This window comes from Toxotes jaculatrix, chromosome 15 (genome assembly GCF_017976425.1).
Source record: "Toxotes jaculatrix isolate fToxJac2 chromosome 15, fToxJac2.pri, whole genome shotgun sequence".
Classification (NCBI taxonomy): domain Eukaryota; kingdom Metazoa; phylum Chordata; class Actinopteri; family Toxotidae; genus Toxotes; species Toxotes jaculatrix.
In genome coordinates, this window is record NC_054408.1 from 14020246 (window position 1) to 14044014 (window position 23769).

General features: G+C 40.8%; 1 protein-coding gene across 3 annotated transcripts in view; it reads left to right on the plus strand.

Moving 5' to 3' along the window:
* Window positions 1-23769, plus strand: part of igf2bp2a (insulin-like growth factor 2 mRNA binding protein 2a) — a 48685-nt gene that overhangs the window by 1818 nt on the left and 23098 nt on the right. Inside the window, exon 1 of one of the 3 annotated variants that reach the window (XM_041056329.1) lies at window positions 16783-16794. The exons of the other annotated variants lie outside the window; for them this stretch is intronic. The gene's annotated coding sequence lies outside the window, so the exon portion shown is untranslated. Of the gene's footprint in view, window positions 1-16782; window positions 16795-23769 lie in introns of those variants that run through there. 3 annotated transcript variants of the gene reach the window in all.

Genomic DNA, 23769 nt, shown 5'->3' on the forward strand with positions numbered 1-23769 from the left:
AATGAAATATAGCAGGCAGATTTCCCTCTGTGTGTGTGCGATTTGTACCAGGCTCCTGTTGTTGTCGTGTTTGCTGGCGATGGAAGTGCAACTGCATGGGGATGAAACAAAAGAAAGAAGGCAACAAAGAAACAGTTTAGTCCCAACACCCGCAGAACACACGGTGGCTGCTGCCATATCGCGTGATCTGCAGCAAGGCCTATCCCAGTGTGAAACATGGACTCAGACACACGTAGACACGCAGTGCATACAGGAAATAATTTCACCTTAATTGAGTCTCACGTGTAGACTATCGCCAAACTTTCCCATAGGTTGCTTGACAAGTGTAAATTGTTTCCACGGAAGGGTGTTTTTTCCCTATAAGTAGGCGTTAAAGTTTCATTATTGACTGTAACACTGCAATGCACGATGAGATGCATACCAATCAGCTGAGCCTCTCCTCTGGTTACTATAGGTCTCTCTGTGTGTGTGTGTGTGTGTGCTTATATACATTTGCGTGTGAAAGAGAGACAAATTGTGTGTGTGTGTGTGTGTGAGGGAGACCGAGGAAAGCGAGGGGTGGCTTGAGCTCTAACGTATAGGCCAACCGTCAACTCCACAACAACGACCCTGCTGTCTTGTTTTGTGCTTTTGTATCAGCTGGTCCACTCCGTTTACAAACACAAGAAACCCACGAGCTTAACATTGCTGGGAAATAGTCATTAAAACAAGCAGCATTTTCCTTGTGCGTAATGCGTAATAAAAGCGCTCGTTTGTGGCAAATTTAGGAGCCTATACTCTCTTGACACGTATAGATGCGCCACATATCTCAACAATGCATTTGGCTGTAGGGAAAGACTACATTGCGTGACAAAAAGGTAAATATTCAGGCCCCTTTTGGAGGAACACGTGACCCATACTTTATGCGTTTCCAGCTTAGTCCTCCCCCTCTAGTGCAGGCTACACTTTCCTGCATTACAGCTCTCGCTTTTTTTTTTTAAAGTTGGCTGTGCAACGCTGTGGAGAAAAAAAATCTGTATGTTTTAAATGTTCAGTGATCGAGCTGCTGTGCTTTCTCCTCGTTTTGTGGCTCGATTTGAAAGCGTTTTTGTGAGCTGCAAAGCGCAACATGGTGTAAAAGCCTGCGCCACTCCCCACAGTTAATGTGCACGTAGGCCATGGCAATGTTGGAGAGCCTCATAATGGCTGCCATGATGGCCCTGCACACTGCACGGCTATAGGCGGAATCAGGTGGAGCAAATGTCCATACATGTGCCCGCATGTGTCCAATCGGCATGTGTAGAGCTGCTGGACCTGTGTGCATGTTCTGAACAGGCCTTTAAAGCGAAATCTCCGCCATATCAGCGAGGTCGACATGAGTGCAGCGTATGGCATGCACAGGTGTTCATTTTGAAACACACTGTGAACTGGGCGGAATCACATGTGGAGGTATAACTTCATATTATTTGTTCAAATTGTGTTAGAGCGATAATGCTTTTCCACGGTGAAAATTTTATTTCGTGCCTATATCTCCCAAGGTTTTTTTTTTCCAGTCACTGTTTTGAGCGTTTGTCTGTTTTCGCGGAAATATTTGCATTGTTTTAAGAATGAAACCTTAAAATGCGTATTTTTGTCCCACAGTGTAGAATATAAATGTCATAATTCATAGAGGTCTAACAAATGCAGATTTCTTTTTTCTTTTTTAAAAATTAATTCTTCTCTGGTTTCAGCCATATTAAGAAATACAATTTATATTCAAAAATAATAAAAGCTTACAATACTCAAATTTTATTTCCTTTATTAATGTTATTTATAAATCTTGTATTTAAATACTAATATAAATTGTTAAAGTTGTTGGTATGTATTTCCTTTTAAATGTATATGGTAGCTATAGTGAGGTCATAGCTAAACAGGACACGAGCAGTGAACCAATGATCAGTTTTTGTTTTGTCTTTTAAGAAGTTGTGTGTGAGCTCAGCCTTCACCTTCAGGCCTGCTGGCTTCTCTTGGTTTTGTGTGGGTGCTGTAGTTTCAGCTGCCGTTTGCTGTGTTAGGTGTTTGTTTATATATTTTACTTGGGTTTTGTTGTGTAATGTCTTCAGTCTGCTGATAGCCAGAGTGGGATTAACAATTTATGTCAAATTATGTCAGTTTTTAATGACAAGAAATTATGACTGATCATGATTCATATTAATGATATTTTGTTTGCTAATGAGCTTTTTCTCTAAAAGACTGGGCCTTGTTCAGTGCAGTTTTGAATAACCTAGCAAAGGCAAAGCTATGAATAGTTATGGCTTTGATGTCCTAGTTGTCATTTAAATGTTATTTCATTTGCATATATTTTATATTTGAATATTTCAAATTGGTTCAGAGACACCAGCTTACATATATTTTTACTTAGAGCAATTTTAAAAGAAGTAAAGTAGATTTTTGATTTTATTTGTAAAAGCTTTTGAAGCTTCTTGTCCCGGAAAATACAGAATAATTAGTTGCACATTATTGGTCATATTTCAAACTGAGTTTTTAAAAATTAATAGAGTTATTTCTATTAAAATGAATTGATTTGATCACTTTAATAGTGCTCTAATAATGTAGGTTACTTTACATGGATTTCACTGCTGAGATGACTGATGTAAAAAATTAATTGAATATTTTTATGTTAGTGAGTAAAAACTTAAAAACTTCTGTTATATGTTACATGTGTTTGATTGCTACAATCATACAAACTTGATATTTAATTGTAGGTTAAAAATTTTAACTGTTTAATCCTTTGGTGAAATTATCAATACAACAGAACTCATGAAATATTACAGAAAATAAATATATTTATGTAGAATGATTATTATAATTATGACTTCTTGATTATTACTTTTTACCATAACTTATATTATTTATATTGTCTAAATTTGATTGGAAGAATGAAAATGAGTTTGAAAACAAAGTTATGTTTGTTTCCTTAAACCTGAATATCATTCTTGCATTATTTCTTACATGTTTTTTTAACAGTGACTTATTTTGATACCAGAAATCCGCAAAACAATATTTTTCTCCTCCTTATTAAGTTTCCTTGTTGAGCGGTTTATGTGGCTGAGTGTGTGCTCATGCAACACACACAAGGAACCAGAGTCTGACTTGGTGTTAATTGATATTGGTGCTTCATGAATGATATGCAGCGCTGCTTGACTACGAAATAGGCGTTGTGGGTGTGGACAAAGCGACTGATGCGAGCTCTTGCTGTGAACATGATCAATATTCAGTTATCAGTATTAAGCATGTGAAGACTGCGTTGTTGTTGTTGTTGTGGGATAAATACAATTAAAGCAGCCTCCCTGCACGGTATAGAGATTTGTTTACTTGCTTGTTTAGCAGCTGAGAGTGACAGAGCCAGACTTCCCTCCTCCTAATAATCTCTCTACACCTTTGACTTAACTTGGAGTGAAAACCTGCTCACATAGTGAGTAAATAGTAAGTGATGAACATGCGCTAACTCTTGTATTACCCTCCATTAGGCTGTATCACAATAAACACAAGTTGAGCTGTTTGCAGTGTGCAGTTTAATGTTGTTTGATAAAGCTAAATTGATTACGAGACCTTTTACTTACAAAAGGATACAAACCGAGACATGGGTGTAAACATCTGCATTGCACCACAGTGGTGCACATGCAGATGTGTGTGTTGGTTTGTCAGTGCACACTGAGTCAAAACAGCGAAATATGATAGCCATCAGTTGATCCACTCCGAATCCATTAATACTCCCCAGTTGATCCTGGGTGAAGGGGAAGCTCTCCAATTCAGGCTCTGGTTTTCTCTGGAGCGATAGCAGGAGTCACTTCACTGCTCCCCTCTGAAGCCACATCCGCTGCACCCTCCTCTTGACTCCTCATGTCTCCCTTCACCCGTCTGTGAGGAGGCATCGTGCAGAGGGATCTGTTTTTGTGGAGAAGATGCCCAAAGTGTCTCCCAACTATGTTCTTTTTCTGCCTTAAAAAGCATTGTTGGTTTCTTCTTAACTTACGGTTGGTCTGTAGGGTTTTGACTCATTAAGGCTGAAAAAGAGAGTATATGTCACATTTTAGATCATTTTATCAGTGGATGAGCCCTTTTGGTGTAACATAATGCTCAAGAGGTGTGAAAAATAATGACAAACGAGATAGTTCTTCATTAGCTCCTCCAGAAATAATGACTATTGACTTGTATTAGCTAAAGTCTTTTACTTCAAGTGTGTTGAAGACACTCCACTTTAATTCTCCAATGATGCTAAATTTGTATTGCAATTATTAACTTTTTCACTAAAGCGGAGTGGAGTATTTTTTTATATCCTGAAGTGAAAACTGACTTGCAAGTGCAACAGAGTACATAGCTTAAGGGAGCTGGGAGATTAGATGTGAGGGAATTGTAGATTCACTGTGTGTCTATCAGACCTGTGGGATCGCTGTTTAAGCTCTCTGAGAGCTGGAAACACCTTTCTTTTAACAGACACTTGTGTGCACATCACAGCAGCAACCATAGAGATTCACTTCTCGGTAAGCTGTCACTCACATTCCACTCCAACCTGTTGCATGACTAATACGTTAGTGCAGCATTGCACTCATTACAACCAGGAGTTTAGTAATCGGCTAGATGACTCGTAGGAGCAGCAGTGAGGAGGTGTGGAAGGCGTGGTCGGGATGAGGAGGATCGCTCTTACTGGACATCAAGTCGCACATTTTTCTGTTAATAGCTAAGTCACTGAAATATACTAGAGATAAGAGAAGTAAAACAGGACTGTTCACTACTTGGAGATGGTTTTAAACTTAAGGGAAGTGACAGAATTGGAGCAGAGGCTGCCGATGTGTTTGGTCAGTGACAGGAGTTTGGGCTGAGGAACACCATTCATCCAACAGGAGATGAAAGAGACTCTTCATCTGCCTGTGATTTTATTTGTGACCTCAACATTATACATGAGCTCCCACAAGTTCTTATTTTTGAATGATGAGGCTAATGGAGAGACAGCCTATGACAGAAGTAAAATCTTTCGAGGTGAGAGCCATAAGGTCCTTGAACTGAGCCATCGAGGCTATTTTTCTTCTGTCTGCAAGAGAATTTTTTTCATTGATGATATATTCTTATTGGCTTGAGTGTCTGTCTGTTGAAAATAAAAGAAAGTTGCATCCAGTGTATTCTCATTCATGGCACTCTGTCGGCACTGAATTGATTAGAAATATGTTTCAATCATGCTAAATATTGTATTTCATTCTATTTCTAGTAGATTCACTGCTAACAGCGTGTATGGGTTCAACTTTTCTTTTGCATTATTTCATTGCCTTTGTCACCTGTCTGCCAGGCGTGCATTAGACAACACCTAATTTGCTGGTTGTACAAAAGAAAAGTGTGACCACTGCCATCTTAATCCTTTAAAGGAAGAACGGACATGGTTTTGAGCAGATGTTTGAGGACGCTGTTTTGCTAAGCAGGGTTTGATGAATTGCTGCAATCTTAAATGCGCTGCATATGAATATTAATGAACTATAAATCATGATTAAGAGTAGTACAGTTTGTACCCAAGTTCTTTTTTGGGGAAGTAATCTGAAGATGTAACAGCTGCTTTGTCTCTCCTTCCATTTCTGTGTCCCTCTGTTGCTCAGTCTCTTTCTCGTGTGTGTGTGTGTGTGCGCACGCGTGCAGCATGTGGGTGTGGGGTCAATGCACATGTAGGTATGTTCACACACAGCTTGAGGATGACACTGGAGAGAAAGAAAAGCTGGAGTGAACCCCAGCTGAAAGCTACATGCCGGATGTAAAGTTTAGTGTTTCTCACCCCTCGGTGAGACCGGTGCTTCCCAATGGGCGCCCAAGGGTGTGGTCTCCATGGAAGGGCGGGCAGCTGAGGCACACAGCAGGTGGCATTGCTCAGACAGGCAGATCCCGTCCTTGTCCCAAATCAACACCATATAACCCTACTACCCTTGTGCAACTTTAGAGCTCTGATGGGTCTTGAACAGGTGAAATGAATACGGCGGAAACTCCCAACCAGCCAATCAGGGTGCGACACGGAGTGAGCCGGGGGCCGTAATGCTTACTCATAACCAATCCTACTCAAGCAGGTCGAGTGCTAGGGATCGAGGCTCTTGAAGAGGCTCTGTGACATTGGCTTAGAGTCTCGAGCTGGGAATGCTGCTGGCCTGAAGCTTTACCCAGGTCAAATGGTCTTCTTAATCTCCTCTGCTGGACCTTTTCCCCTCAGACATTTCTCAGTCTCTTACCTTGCTTTTAAAAAGGCTGTGGTGTGGCCAGAGGAGTGGCCATGGGTGGCACAGGCCCTCGCTCCAATCCTATATGCCCCCTTTGGTGCCCAGACCACCAGGGTTGTAGGTAGTTGCTTTATAAGTGCCTTTGATGAATTACTAGACAGGCCTACTGGTTGCAGGTTCAGGACATCCTGGACTGACCTTCTGTATGAAGTGACTATTAACATTTCTTGTTGAAAAGTCGAAAAAAACCAAGTATAAAGACACACACGCACACAAAGAAAACAAACAACCACAAAGAGAGAAAAACACAAACAGAGAGGTCACAGAAAAGAGACACAAAATGACTACAAAACGAACTGGGTGCCTTTTTCCTATGTAGGAGTGTGTGGGAGGCATTTTACATGTGTGTGTCTCATAATCTCACAATGACTGTAGGGAATTTGGATTTTAAAAAAAGCAGCTGTGATTTATTATATGGTTATATTATTATTTTATAAGATTTAATGTTTTTTTTTTAATGTGGCATTGGTTTATCACACTGAATAAACAGAGTAACTAAGTTCCAGACCTTTAAATGTGAGTCTCAACAAATTTTTACTTATTTTACAAATGCGCCCCATTCTTTAAAATTGTGCCCCACACCAGTTTATAAACATGCCTCTTTTTTTTAGGAACGTCTAGATATGGTCTAATACAGAAATAATATGCATAGATTGTTGCTGCAGGAATGTATATTTGTACTGTCATCTCTATGCGAAGCATCAAATGTTGAAAGATACAGTGTTGTGACATTTTCAGCATCTTGATGTGGGAGCAAAACTATGCCATTGTGCTTGTGAATGTGCTCGTGTGTCCACGTGTGTGTACAGGTCACGCCGTGTTCAATTTCAGCTGTTCCAGGTTAGGGCCTCCACATTGCCATTGCAACCGGTTTTGAGCGTTTTGTTTAGATATAGGAGCAGAGCTCAAACGATTAAGCCTTTCAGGAAAATGAACCCAAAGTCCTCCAGTGTACAGAACACCATGTAAGCAACAAAAAAACAAAACAAAAACAAACTAAAAAACAAAACTTGAGTTTGCTGCATTCGACACTCTGAGATTCACCCCGCAAGTAACCATTATAATATCTTTTGATATCACTGTCAGAATCCTATGATTACAGCTTAAGTTTGTTATGGACTTCTGTCAGTTGGGGGACCCTGTAATTTCCACCCATTCCCAGGAGAGTGGAGGCTGCCTACCGGTTATAGCTGCAAGCCCTATGCTGCAGTCCGACCGTGTGTTGGTGGCTCACGCTATGGGCGTTGCAGTGGTCAGAGTGCTGATTTTATATGACACTGAATACATAGCCTAGTAAGGTGCCTCAGTAAAAATGCCTGTGTAAAGCTATCGCTTCATTGAAATGTTCAAGTTCTCATTTTCTTTCTCAAGCTCTCAAAACTGCTGAGTGGGCTGTCCATCTATGTCACTGTCGCAGCCCTTTTGTGACCTTTCTTATTCATAAACCCACTCTGAGCCATCATTTCCATCCTTTTCCATATGTATGCGAGGGAAGCTGGGAACCCCCACCCCCACTCCCCCCACCCCGCCCCTCAACAGAACAAGTCATCTACAGTAAGGTCCTACCACAGCTGAGCCTCCGACACAACCTGGAGCACAGTCTGACCATTGTCTTTCCTCTGTTTGACACTGTGTCTGACGGAAGAGGAAGACATGAAGAGGACTTCCGACTCAAAGACACACGCATGTCCCGTGTGTGCTTATGGTTTCCTCTGAGAGTGCGCTTGTGTGCGTACATGCTCCTGTGTGTCTGTGCTCCTGTGTGAGGAGAAATGAGCACTGCTGATAGAGGGCAGTATTTCTTCCCCCCCTCTCACTTAGTTTCACTTGCAGGATGTGAGAGGCTGCTGGTGGTTTTAAGTGCTTTACCCCTGTCTCAGCAGACTGGGACGGCTTTGCTCACAGTAGGGTTTCTGGTAGCAGGTGTGAGACCGACAGTAACAGAAAATCACGTATATTCTCATGTCAGTCCTTAATCTTTCTTTTGGTTGACCTGGTCACTGGGTTTGTACCCTGATTTACAGTATATCTAACCTCTCAACTAGCAGTTTGATATGAGAATAAATAGAAGAAGAAATATCCCAGCCCACAATTAGTAGGATGAATTTCTAGAGTAACAAAAAAAGGACTTATCTCATTCTCTCTAAGGGGGTCGTTAAGTTTAGTAGGACAGCACCAATTGAGATCATATTCCTGGAAAAAAGCAATTTTCTTTTGGCAGATTAGACACAAAACATTCACAATAAACTCCATCCTCACTTGAAGCTGTCTTAGCGTGTGCACGTTAAGTTACTTAAAGGAATAATGCAAAATTATGGAGAATACGCTTATTTGCTGTCTTGCCAAAAGTTAGATGAAAAGGTCAATGCAACTCTCATATCTGTCCATTAAATGTGCATACTTGTGATAAACATGTCATTTTTAATATTCGTTGATTAGATGGTTATCTATAACCATCTAATCTGATGGCCATAAATGGCCAAAAGATTATTTATTTATATATATATATATATATATTATAACCTTCACTGGTTACCCCTAATCTGCTTTACCGGACTGAGCTGTGGCAGCGTTTGCAGGCTGTCCTTCAGTTTCAGCAGAAGTAGTGTTTAGTATTTGGCAATAGTGATAACCCATAAAGCCTGTTGTTTTACACAGCTGTGCTTGATCCTGACTGTGATTTGCTGAGCCCAGAGATGAGTCGGGTAATGTGGGCCAGGCAGGTGCTAGAGAGTAGGACAGCTCCATCTGCCTCTCTGCCAAGTGACCCAGCACATGCCAATACCCAGTCAGTCGCTGTGTGAGAGACAGACAGAGCATGTATGTGAAAGAGAGAGAGATTGTGAGAGAGCAACAGAAAGAGAAAGAAAAAGTTGCAAGGGGGTGTAGCGTATGGGAATCCTTTTAATTTTTATCATAGTGAACATCAGGTTGTGGTGAGAGGGGGAGAGTATATTCCTAGAGCCGCTGCAGAGCTACAAGCATAGAGCCGTGAGCAGAATGTGGGAAAAAAAAATGTTTGTAAATAGTTGTTGTCTTGCTGACCCTTGGCTAATATTTCCCTAGAGGAACAGAATATTTTATTGTGAAGTGTTCAATCTGTGCATGTCTCACTAAACAGTCTATACGGGGTTTCCCATGGGTGCAGTAGCTGCTGCGGTAGCAGTGAGCCACTGTGCGCGAGGAGTACTGTGTCAGTCCTGAGGTTTTCAAGCTATTTTGCTCCTGTTTTGGAATTTATTCTATTTAGGAGTAAAACAGCACATATAAAATCGCCAAAATGTTCCTCGCAAGTTGCTAGGATACCAGCCGATTGATTGATTGGGCGCGTGTGTTTAGCGTGGAGTTCTTTATATTTCTTGTTGCCATCTGTCTTCAGCAGTTGCCAACACACTGGCTGTCCAGCCAGCAATGCAGCACCTCTGTCTCATGCATGTAAACAACATAATGACACTGACTGATGAATTGCCTGTTCCTGTCAGGTTAAATGAAGCACGCATTGACAGAAATTCAATTAAAATTGAAGAGTACACCCATAGCAGATAGCATGATCTTCTTAGAAAACCTACAGGCAAAAACACGGAGCACGGACATCTTCAGCTCACCAGGTTAGTAAATATTTGATGCTGAAGCAGCCATGCATGTGCTCTTGTTGGAGGGTTGCAAAAGTTAATGGGGTCTTTGCCCGTTAAGCAAAGTAAGAACAAAACTGCACTTTTTAAAAAAAAAAATTTTTTTTTTCAGTGTCTACTGAACACCCGCACACTCATTCTGTCCATGTTCAGATTAATTTTCATTTTTACTGATGGTGAATTCCACAAGATGTAGCTGCAGTTCACCTCCTCACTCCAGGGAAAGTCACACTCTCTTTGCACTGCAGCATTTGCTGCCTGCCCCCCCCCCCCCCTCCTCCTCCCTCCATCCTCCTCTTCTTCCTCCTCTCATGTGCATGCTTTGTGTCAGCGTCCATGTCATGTGTACTACCTAGATTGCGTGCATTGTCTCTCACCGCCTCCATGCCGCTCACAGTGTCACTGCTCCCCCGGCACAGCTTGGCAGAGCAGAATGAAGCCGGCTATGTGTTAGCATTAGCGGGCGTAAATAGCGTACAAGTGTATGTTATGTACTGTAAGCCTATCAGATAGTGTAACAGAGACAGGCATTTTATTCTTAGTTAGAGTTGTGGTTACCACTATTGGAATTCTTCAACAGTAGACCTCTGTGTGTGCATGTGTCCGTGTCCGTGTGTGTGTGTGTGTGTACAGTGCTTCTGTGTTCCTGCCATTCCCCAAGCGGGAGGCAACAGTTCATTTCAGAGATGGTTGCTGAGATGGTTTTGTTTTAAGTGGTGTGAGGAGTGACTCCAGGCAGCCCAGTTTCCGGTCGCTTGACGTTGCGGGAGAATAAATTACAGAGATATAGAATGACAAGCTTCAAAGACGAGTTTGATGTCAAAGAGACAGCAGTGTAGATGTGGAGCCGCTGAAGATGATCCATCAAATAAGCTGCACTTGAAGAAAAGTATAATTTAACAGGACTTGTGTTTGTTCTTCCTTTTGTCAAGCATAATTGTTGCACCCTTTGATGGATGCATGACCACCTCAGGGATTCATAGAGCATTTACAATATTGCTGCTTCCTCCCCATCATCACATATCATCAAAGCTGGCGTGTCACAGCACATGATTCACACCCCGGGTCCACACACAGACACACACACACACACACACACACACACGCACACAAAGACAGGCTCTGATTTGATGAAACGTCAGTGTAAATAAAAGAAATGCCACCAGACAAAACACAACTCTTGATTTGCTTTTCCTAACACTGGCACGTTTTTGCTTGTCTTCATAAAATGCGGTGATCCACCAGTACAGATGTTAACCTTTTCCACAATGAGGTCTGATAATGATAAATGACATTATTAGAGTTTTGTGTGTGCCACAAATCTCAAACGTGCCAGGCCATCACATCGACTCAGTGCTTTTCAGAGCTGTTATTGTGGCTGTCTTAAAGAATGAGGGTTAGGTTTTCAGATCAGCCTTCATTCCTAATAACCCCTTCAACTTAGACAGGGTGTTTGTTAAAGAGGGGAACCAGCCTTGTATGTTTTCTGCCAGGAATGATGAAAGCAGCCGGCCTGTAAATGCTTGCAGATTTGTTTTGGTGTTTCTGTGTGGAGGAGAGTCATAAGGCTGAGTGGGGCTGGAAATAGTTGTTAAATTAGTGGACTGTGCCGTTGAATCTCATGTCTTGCAAAATAGAGACAATTGTTATTAATCTTTTGAAATTGAGCCTCAGGTGGTACTGAGGAAAACCTACATTCGAGGAAAGTCATGTTTGAACTTCTGTTTCTCCTTTGGAGGATGCCAATAGATTAGGGAGAAGTTTGAGTCCTTGATTTTGATGGCGATAAGGATTTAAGATTTCCACCCTGACATTTTTTTAAGCCAACTACTGTGTTTGTGTGCTGTTGCATTCACATACTGTAGCATTTTATCGAATGTGGAAGACGAGTACAGGGGTTTCTGCTTTTGCAAGTTGAGGAATCGCTCCAGCTTGGCAGTCTTTTGGGCTCTACTGAGTGCCTTCTAGTCACATATATAAGAGGCACCAACAACAAACCTTTCCCTCAGGCTTTTCCACAATCACCAATAATTCTCTCTCGCCTTCTCTGTCTCACTTTAAATGCTGCCCACACAACAGGCATTTCCACCCGCTCCCCTCTGCTGTGGAGCTCGGCCTCCCTAACTTGAGATATTGACATCAACTCAGAATATTTACTCAAGTATTTATCGCTTATTGATCAGGGCTGACACCCTTGTGAGCGTCTCCGATAATTGAATTAGTCTGCAAATTACATTCTCACGCAGCATACAGGCATCCTCCAAACTCCAGCTACCGCTTTCCTTCTCCACAACAACAGCTTCCCTTTCCCAGATCCCTCCTCCCATTGAAACACACACAGAAACACATACGCATGTAGCTCCAGCACATACACACAGCTCTGAAGCCTACCATCTCTAGTCCACTTCCCCTCAAGCCCCCTGCCTCATTTTGCAGAGTAGGTCAGGATTTGGAGCCATTTTAGCCACAGGATTAAAGTCTGACAGGGATAATGCCACTTCAGCCACTTGTGGGTCATGTGACACGAGATGATCTAAGGTTTTGGGAGGAGCACTATAATGTAATTAATGTATTGGAGGCTCTTATCCATTTGACTCCTCCCAATCGTAGAGCCGGATGCCCATAACCATTAAAAACTGCTCTTTTACAGGCGATGGTAAAGAAAACAGTGTTGGGGATTAGTTGTTTGCCACCCCTGCTGTTTTTTTTTTGCCCCTTTACGCTCATCCTCTGCAGACAAGAGATAAAATCCAGTCTCTTTTCTGCTCAGAACTGGGTGTTGATGTAAATTTAACCTTAAACCCATTTGTACTGTCCCCCCAATGCGCACAAGTGTGTCCTATATAGATAATCCCACTGCTTTGTTAATCTGTTGATGGTTTATCAGGGTTACTGCACTTTACTAGACTTTACTAGACTTTACTCACTTGTGTAAAGTTGCTGTTAGTCTGCAATTCATTTTTATCTCTTTATCTGTTCTTATATCTCACTCATTCTTTGTTTTTCCTTCACTTGTATTGTTATTTTTTAAGAGGCGTTAATTATTTGTGATGTTTAAACCGCCTTATATAAAGTGTCTTATGTGCCATCAAAATTATACCCTTATAAATAAATAAATAATCAATTTGTGCTTGATTTGTATTTTTCACAATTATTATTGACCATCAGGACTCTACAATATTTAAAAGTGCTGAGGCATTTAAATAAATGTTTCAGGGCTTCAGCTCACAATTATTGTTGTTATCGTATATCTGCTGATTCATTCATAATTTAAAATGTTAGAAAACACAGAGAAATGCTGATCTCAAGCTCCCAGAGCCTAGAGTGATGTCTTTATATTGTTTATTTTGTTTGACCGACAGCAAAATCCCCAAAATACTGAATTTACAATGGCATAAAACAAAAAAACTGAGCAAATGTTCACATTGAGAACCAAGAACCAGCAAATTTTTTGCTTGAAAAATGACTTTAAGAATTTGTCAGTTATCAAAATTGTTGGCATATAGTTTTCAGCTTATTTGTTTAATCTCTAAAATACTTATAATTCTACTTCTTCTATTATAATAATTACCTAATGATTATTTATTCTTGTGGCATTTAAATTAATACTTAAATGAATGTTTGATGAAAATTCAGGCATTGCTACCTTCATTTTCATTCATTTTATTTTATTTATTTATTTATTTATTTATTTTAACCAGGTAAAAGTTTCAAAAAGATATGATTGAGAGGGCAGCATTAAAACAATATAAAAAACTATAAATACAAACAAGGCAATCAGTCTAATACAACTGTCACACAACAAAGAACACAAAGTCCAGTTAGTATCTATGAAAAAGTAGGACTTCGCAAAACTACCTAAAATATTGTAAAAACAATGCATTTAAAAGTGAACACATTAACCTAGACTTCTAATTTTCAGACCCTTTAAAGCTGACTTGAACTCACCAGCAGCCATTTTAAGAGGCACCGTAATTAAAGGCAAACACACAGCTTTAATTAAACTTATTCTAAACCATGTGCATGTGTGAGGCAGAGTCTCCCGGCCTGGCACCGGTTCTCGACCCTGTGTTTGAGAAACGTGGTGTGTGTGTTTCACTGTTTCCAAAAGCTTTGTTCTGCCGCTGTTTGCAGAACGAGTGCTCCTCAGTGACAGCAGCTGTGACTGGCAGGGGTGTTTTTGAAATATGCTGCTCATTGACCAGGCTTGCCAGTGTTTCTCTTTCTCCGAGGATGAATCTTCACTCACCTCCTGCTAGTTTCTGTACGTGTTTTCACTCTCTGGTAGGAACTTCCCCGCAGACAGGGGGAGGGGAAAGAGAAGAGGTAGTGCGTTCATGTGTGTGTGAACAAGTAAAGCTTGCTCTCCAGAGGGAGCTGGAGGGAGAAGTGAGACGGGTAGAGAGAGGGACGATGAGAGACAGACAGCAGAGGAGCGGGCGACAGACAGAGAGGGGGAAGCAGTCCTGAGGGCTTGCGTAATGTTGAGTGATGTGTGTGCGTTATTGATCCAGGTTAACCCTGCTGGGACCTACACCTATGGCAGGTGGGCTCAGCCTTTCAGCTACAGAATAATACCTTATGGTTGGCAGATTAAAGGATGAGACCCAAGGAACAAGCTTGCACAACTCAACATAAAGCAACAGACGCAGCCATGAGGAGCAGCTAACAGCGGACCCACACTGCACCACCGCAGTATGAGCTGGTATCTACCTGTCAGTAGCTCTTAGCACTGAGGTGTGTGAGAGCGAGAAAGACACCGAAAATACATCAGTGTGATCGTGTAGAAAGGAGTAGCCACACCAGTTGACTATACATTAGTGTGTCTGTAGATGTGTGTCTGTGTGTGTGAGACTGTGTGTCAGTTGTGTCCCTGTAGGCTCGCTGTGTGCCTGTCATTGACAGTGCTGACTATGTGCTTTGTGACTGGGACTCAGAGGAGTTCTCACTTAGTGGAGTAGCAGCATAGGAGCAGGCAGGCGTTTGATGTGCTCAGGACAGGACAGAACAGCGTAGCACATGACACTGCAAGTCCTCTTGACTCTTCTCTCTGCTAATTAATACTTGTTTTCTTTCTAGTCTGACACTTGTGGCTCAGTGTATTAAAATGAAAATGCTGTCATTGCACGTGATTGAATTTTGCTGCATTTGGAATGATCAGCAGAAATTTCAATATTCTGTATATTTTTAGATGTTGGGTAAATAGTACTTCTGTTGTAGGCTCTCTCTCTCTCTTTCTCTCTCTCTCTGTGTATATATATATATATATATATATATATATATATATATATATATATATATATATATATATATATATCCCATCCCCTCAAGCATGTGTGCAGTGCAGTTTGAAACTTTTCACATTCATCTGGTGAAGGGGGAAAGTTTCTCTGTTCTCACCTTAAATCTCAGTTTAAAGTAGGAGGCATCTTGTGTTCAGCAGTGAATCTTTTGAAATATACAACATTTGCAAATTGATAGATTCTGAATTTTTTTTGAAGGACTTTTTAACTTTTTAGTTGAAAAAACATCACACAGAAATGATTAGTCAAAACTGATTTTAGATATTTTTATACACCTTAAAAATGCCTGATGGGGATTTTGAAATATTTATTTATGTATTATTACTTGACAAATGTCCACTACTTAAATAAATATGTGGTTTGGTGACAGTGTGCAGGGTGTTACTCTTTTCATCGATAGGTCTTTGGAGGCTCTCCACTCACATGTTTTATTGAAGTTTCATTGACATTTAATCTTGAAAAGATTTTCTTCCTGTGGTAAACAGTTATGCTTCATTGTTGTGGTAGTAGTATCAGATTGTCATATTTTCTTCTCCGTGTACCGTGCTTTGTTGTTGTTTCCATTTGTGAGCTCCCTACTGCAGAGCAATCAGCTGCTTGCTGCTGTGGCCACCTGCTGTACTGGCCATAAGAAGGTTTAGCAAAACATGTGGTTAGATAGATGTGGAACAAGAATGCACGTTCCACCAAATGTAAATGTCTGGATTTGATTCGAAATATGTGACTGCATGTTTAACATCATACCGAGAGGCTCAGTCATTGTGTTAGTGTTAAAAATGCGTTATGTGTCAGTGATGGGAAAGTGGAGCTTTTTTAAAAACACTCATTTCATTGGCTTAGTGGGCATAACGGGAGAAAATTTGTTTTGTGTCAGCTGGGCACCCTGTGGCATTTTAGCACTGACTGAAAATTAATTTGTGATGATTGCACCTGAGAACTGAAAATCATTTTATATCTGCAATGGTATGCAAATAGCTTTGGACACTCCGGGTGGATTTTTTTTTCTTTCTTTTTTTTTTTGAAATTGTGAAATTGTTTTTCTTCCTCTCTGTGGTGTTATTATATGCATGTCTTTACTCTGATGTGTAGTGAAAATCATAACACCCTCTATAAATGGCTTGGTGGTTACAGTTGATAATGAGAGAGGACTGTCTGAATCAGAGTAAACATTACGCTGCTATAAGCTGTCTCTCACACTGTGTAAATCTCAAACATAAATGACTTGCTTGGCCTGAGTCATTGAAATCTATTGAATCATTTGTAATTAGGCCTATCATGAGATACTGAATCATTCCTTGATACAAGGATATTAATGTGTCTTAAATTTCCGTGTGTACCAGTAGACCTCATCAGTGAACTTTATTCCACATCTAATGGATGAAGAAACAACTTGCAGTGTTTCCTTATGTTACGTCTTTCGATTAACCGGCTGAGTGAGTGTTGACATCGAGGAGTAGACAGACAAACGTCAACAGGAAGGCTGTGGCTTCCATTAGAACTGCGTGTGCTTACCTGCCTGCCTCTCAGCCTGTGTCTCCCTGCGCTGGGTCTACAGCGAAAACAAACGCATGAAGAGAAACAGGCAGGCGGGTAAGTCTCCAGAATTCTGATCAGTTCTCACCCGCCGTAGGCTGGGAGGGAAGACTGAAGCAGGCACCTGAGCCCTGCACACTGAGATGAGATGGTTAGCAGCACCATGGAGAGGCAGCCTTGTTCACTCTGCAGTATCAGTGTGGAAAAATATGTGGTTAGGGAGCAATGAAAACAGCAGATACAATGCCTGTTTTCTAACTCAGGATAGATTTTTTGATGGATGCAAATGAATGCCTGGAGGAATAAAAGGATTTAATGAAACTGAAAGTCAAGGAAACTGTCACCAGTAACAATTATTTATACCGTGGAAATCTCAGTACTTTAATTTAGATGAATGAAGTATTGCCTCTTTTTTGTCTCAGAGGTATCTGCTTTGTGTGCTTTTTTACACCTTAAGGAGGAGAAGCAATTTTCCCACATCGTCTCTGAAGGTTCTCCCTCGCCATAAAAACGACAATTATGATATTGTGTTTAGATTGTGACACCCATCAGTGTAGAGAGATTATTCATTAAGTTAAAGCTGCTGTAATTGATATTACTAACTGTGTAATGTGAAATGGGTCTCTCTCTGAGGCAAACCCTCACCGAATTATCACTCAACTCTGCAGATCCCCTCAGTTGCATGGAATGTTTTAGCACTTCTCAGCTCATTGTTTCGGTTTTACAGCCCACAACTTCTCTGTTTTGGAGCATTTAGCAGCTGAAGTAGCAGATAATTCCTTCAGGAGTCGGTAGAGGCCTAAAGCAGAGATAAAAGAGAGTGAACATTGGACTTACATTCACCACGTGGCAAAATCACAACTCCAAATGAAAGGTAATGTTGCTCCATATCTGCTGGATGTGTAAATAATCAACTGTTTGCTAACACATTAGTCATATCAAATTGAAGGGTGATAATAAGATAGATTTGTGTGTACAGCTTGTGTCCGTTGCCCCCAAGTGGTCAGAAATAAGTCAGTGCAAGTTTAATTAAAGAGGATAAATTGATAAGTTGAGAAGACAGATTCATTGGTTGCATTTCCAATAGAATTCTTTTGTCTTGCTTCAGAACTCAAATCAATGATCTCAAAACAGAACACTTGATGTTCACCTTGATGTTCTGTCATCAATTGATTTCATTTTTTTCCCTTTTATGTATATATGCATTTTATTTTTTAAATTTAAACTAAATCTCCCAATCAGAACTCTCACTCAGAGTGTGTACTGCCCCCTAACCACTTCTCCAAAATACTTATGTCACTAATGTTGAACAAAATAGGCTGCAAAATATTTTGTGTCTCAGATGCTGAGATTGTTTCATCAGCTTCTCAGGTCAAGGATGAACTTTCAGTGTTAGTTTTCAGTTTTTCAATGATTACTATCGTCTGTGAGCATACACTTTGAAACATTTATATTTAAACCATCAATATCCATCCATTTAAAACCTTATTTTAAGGGCCCTTAACCTCTGTATAATTTCTTCGTAATTTCCATAATTTCAAGTTTGATAATTTCCATTTTCCTTGAAAGAGTTGAGAAACTACTTAAAAGAAAAAGAGGAATGCCCTTGAAAGAAAAGCTCAATTTGAAACCCTAGAATCAATTTATTATTTTAAATTTTGCAGTTCATATGCATTTAATTGTTTGTTCGCATTTTGTATGCAGAGCTGCCATTACTGAACTGACTAAAAAACAATCTAAATTCAACTAGCAATTAAATTTAATTAATTAATCAGAGGTGTACAAATTGAACTCTGTCTCTTCCCCCCTCCAATAAGTACAAATTTAAATGCTTCGTTGCAGGAAACTTAGTAGAAATTATTTGAACATTACAGACCAGTAAAATAAAGTATTACCATCTATAATACAATGATAAATATGTTTTTGTGGCCAGGTTGTAACACTGAGTTACATTTCTACAGCGCTGTTAGTTACACATCATGGAAAAAAAATGATTTGAAGTCTAACACAATGTTGCAGGTTGCAGTAAATACTATAAACGAAACGCACCTTAGAGGAGGAGCAGAGGAACTAGTTCAGAGTTTGTCTTTCTGGAGAACAAACACCTACAAATCTTGTGGCTGAGAGACAAGAACAATGCATAGACACTTGTGTCATACAAATCCTGTTATCTCTTCTCCACAACAATTGGATGGGCCTTAAAGAAGTGCTTAAGAGCACTACACAGAAATGGTCTAGAAATGGTCTGAGCTCTGTCTTAATCCAGTGCCAGAGAGCTGGACACAGTGGGAGCGCTGCCAGAGTTTGAAAAGAGAAGCAGGGGGACATCTTCCACACAGTAGGGTCTGCTGAATATTGTTGACTTGTTGCTTCCTCTCTGAGATTTCAGGGCATTTAGGCGCTTAAGAGCTTAAGGGTCAAAGCTAGAAATTGGGTTACTTCAGATTAGACGAGTCAGTGGTTGGTGTATAAGGACCACCGGACTATTTGACCAACCCATCCAACCTGATCCATATAACAAAGTACTGTTTCATGTCTAGACTGGGTGTAAGTTAGAGGTTTGTCTTTGTTAGTTTCAGCTGGTATAAAGAAGAAAGAAGCAAAAGCAGTGTGGACATGCAGCAGTATTAGTTTAGAGCTGTACAGTCCATACTGATGACGTAAGAACAGTAGGACTTCACATACATGCACATGTAAGTGTAAATGTAGCTGATTGTGAGATGATCACATTATACTGCACTCAGCACTGGAGCATCAGACTACTACACATACAAGAAGCAGAGGCATTAGTGTTGCCTAGACAGTCTATATCAGTGGATTTGTAATATGATCACGTAATAAGTGCATAATCACACACCTACAGTGTGATTTATGACCGCAGAGGTTTTCATTTCCTATTTTATCTGCATGGTATGGCTGGGTTGATGGCCAGCTCATCTTTCATTTTGAAAGTCATCAATTATCTCCTGTTCTATGAAGTCCTTCGTTGGACTGTTTCTGGACCGATGTGGACTTCCCTTCCTGTGTCTTTGTGTCATTAAGCGTGGCCTTCAGTGGGAACAAAGCGCTTTGTCAGGCAGACAGAGAGACAGGGCAGGGAAGGCGGAGGGGGAATAAAGATTTCTGTTTTTCGGACATAAGACTGATTCATTGGTATTGTTCATATCTGGTCGCAAGGAATGAATAATCTCTTGAAGAATTATACGTGCCTATAGTGATGTGACACAAAGGTGAGGTGGTCATAAGTGGAGAGTTTTGTACTGAAAATGAGTCAGCGTAAGTGTTGACAGCTAACTCGACACAGAAGAGAGGAAATGACAGTAAAATGGAGAAAGAGAAACTTAAAGAGGATTTTGAAAGCAATTAAGTGTGAGGTTTCTGGTAGAGAGGTGACTGTGTGTGCAGAAGTGTTTGTGGGAGTTTTTGTGAGGCAGCAGGGTCTCGGACAGGCCCGGTGGACTGAAAGGCTGTTTGGGATGTCTTTTTAGAGAGAGCGTCCCCGCTGGGCGCAGCTCACAGCCTTGCGAGCCGTCTCTGACAGCATGGGCATCCGCACAGAGCACGGAGAGAAAGGTAAACAAGTCTTTTAAAGGCCTCATTAGACCGAATCCTCGAACAGAGAGGGAAACGTTTAATCATTCACTCCTGTGAGTTTGAGTTAAAAAAAAAAAGGTTTTTGACCTCAGTGAAGGAAGTCTAGAAGATGCGTGAACAAAAACACTCTGTTACTTTTTTATGTTCATAGTGTCATTCTCTGATTTTTGTGGGGGTGGGTAAGAACAAAGTACATAGAAGTTATGACAAATTGAATAACCATTATGCCCTGTTCATAGTGACAGAAGACTGTAAAAAGTTGCCCTTGCCTTACACTTCAAGTTTAAAAAGCCACACAAGCTTTTAATCTTCACAGGCCATAGCTTCCAATAATTTACTGTCAATCAATTAATAAGTGAAGCTCAACTGGTTGCAGTTCCTTTCCTTATAGCTCTTAGTCACAGCCAAATGTTCTCAACCGGTATTTGGCCTCTTTCACCCATAAACACAAAGGTGTTAAAATGTAAATCAGAAATTAAAACAAAAGGAAACATAACAACGGATGAAAACACTGCAGAAAACAAAGGGTTCAAACGAAATAGGTTTCATGGGTTCATCTTTAGGAACACTGTAAACTTCTGGCTTGGGGTGAATACCCTCTTTCTCACCCCTCTGCCCTCTCAGAGGTTAAAATTCCTTCGACTGCTCCACGTGCATGTGCATGTTAGTATGCCCGCGTGTGCACAGACACGGTTTCTTACCTTGTGCAGGTGGGTGCAGTAAATATTAGCTTTTCAAATTAACATGGCCACCCTCAGATATTTAAAGGCTGAAATTGAGAGGCTTTCTTTTTTCTCTTGGCGGGCCGCTGCAAACCAACAGCAGACAGCTTGGTTACATTCAACAAACATTAAGTAACCATTAAGTCTGTATCTTCTACTGTAGTCCATTTTGGACTTTGGGAAAGGAGGAGCTGAGAAAGGGCGCTGAGTTCAACAGGAGATATTAGCAGAAATTCAGCATATAATACCGCTGGGTTATTTCCTGATTATAAAGCAATGTGTATAACCTAAGGATGTACAGCTGATGTCTGAAGCTAGACATGAACATTGTAGACAGACAATATTATATGTTGCATGGTGGCATGTATTGTGGGCCTCTCCCTGCCCTGGAGGCAGACAGACAGACAGAGAGCAGTGATCTCTTGGTCAGCTAGCGGCCACAGGCACGCTGAAAATGAGACCTTGAAAATTGTCGGGAGGCCGTGTCACTTTTTCCGAGAGATGTCCATTCAGGAAGCTTCCTCTGCATATTTCAGCATGACAGACAAGCAAGTGGCCTTTAGAACGTGTGCAAGTTCCAGAGAAGAAAACAAAAGAAACAGACGTGGTGGCCTAGCGTGAATAGGAAGGGATGCAAGTGTTGAAGTCTTATTGAGACAACATCCTCCCGGAGTTTGCCTCACCTGACAGTGGATCCGCTAATGTGCTTATTAACAATAAAGAGCGCAGAGGACGGCAGGACTGTGCTGCAGCTGAGCATCATGTGGTCTAACATTACATCAAGGTTACACTTGGCAAATCAATTAACACAAACACAATAGAGACCTGGGCCCTCAGAATTCACAGGCTATTTAAGCAGACGACGCTGAATGAAAGGAGCTTTTAGTTTCCATATTCGTGCAGCTCATGGATGCCAGCGTTCTGGGGCTGTGAGATTTGAGATTTTGAGTTGGCCTTAAATGCTTGTCCGCTATTGGCTGCTTTTGGGTTGCAGGAGGTTGTGTACTACGTTGACAAAGGTGATGTGTTTTAGTGGCACAGACACATTTTTTATCGGTTTACCCTTGTTTGGATACTGGTTGCCAAGAGAGGTCTTTCATCGAGCCACTCGCTTTAAACCACCATCAGTGACAGAAAGCTTGCAGGCCACCGTGCTATAGGACACACTTGTTGCTATTTTGTGATTGCTTGTCTTATAGTCAAAATTAGCAGTCTCATTTATTCAACAGTATTCTAATATCCCTGCTTAAAGTACAGATAGATGGATGAATGAGGAGAGGAGAGTTGTCCCAAATCCCTGTGACGCTGTGTTTCTCCTCTTTGAGTTTTTTTTTTTTTTTTTTTTTTCTTGAGCGGCACAATCAGAAAGAGTCATTCATTCATGTCCAGCTGCCAGCTCGGTCCTCTCGTCCTCTTCTCGCCACTGACAGGAAATTCTGACCTGCGGTCTTTTTCACCCAGACGTGTTCGGAGAGAAAGATGCAAAACCTAGATGGAGAAATGTGTGTCACTGTGTGAACATGTACTCAGACGTAGGAAAATAGCTGTGTGTGTGTGTTTGTGTTTCCTGTTTCCTTTGAGAGTCCTCCTGAACTTAGATCCACCTCTCATTATGGCTTGTTACCTTTCCTCCACTCTCCACTCTATCTACCTCCATCCCTCATTCTGTTTTTTTTTTAATGCCTGCACTGAAATGCTTCTGAATTGGTTTTTTGGGATATAGTAGCTCAGCGGTGAGGCTCTTTCGCCACCAGCCTCTCTGCTTTTTAAATCTGCAGCTCTCATTGCGGAGCTGGACTCTCTCACGTTAATGTAGTTGTTAACAGCTTGTGGTCACCAGGCGGTTTGTGTGGCTTTGCTGTTTGAGCTGACACGCTCACTGGAGGCAGAGAGACGCTGTGTGGAGACTCTGGATTCCAAAAAAAAAAAAAAAAAAAAACACGGGCACAGCGGGACACTGTCCCATTTGCCCATTTGTACATTTTTCTCTGTCAATCTGACTGACATATTTTGACTAAAAACTAAAAGCTTGTTCAAGTCCTTATGATTAAATCAAATACACAAAGGTGCAAACAGCTGCCAAGCTGACAAATAAATAAAAAAATAAAAATAAAAGATGGATAGAAATTGAAATGCATATGAATTGGAAGCAAGACTGATAAATTGTCAAGGAATAAATGAATAAATTTTCGAGGAATAAATAAAAATCTTGTTTGTTGTTTGGTAAAGTTTTTTTTCCTTTTTTTTTTTTCTTTCTTTTGTTCTCTTATCTAAAATCCAAACCAAAAACATACCTTCTGAGGCTCAGTTTGCTTCACACAGGATGAAGGAAGCCTGTCTTTGTGGTCACAGAGACATCTTAGGTCGTCTCAAATTATGTTTCACTGCTGTACTGCAGCCATATTTTATTAAACTCTACGTTTTCTTGTCATTTGTGCCACTCTTTCACTTTGCATAGTGAGAGTAACAGTAAGAGTAAGAATAGCGCTCGTAGGAGGGTGTTACTGAGTGTCTCTAATATGCTTTCTAATAAAAGTTCTCACCTACACACCTAGATCTCCTTCTGCACTTCTCTGACAGTCCTTTGATTGTTGACGCTGTTTAATGAACTGTGGGTGTTGTAGAAAGTAAGATCACATTGACTATTAAATTACGCACAGTGTAATACAGCTCTGACTCTACATTTCTGCCCCCATCATAGAAAGATCTCCTGACA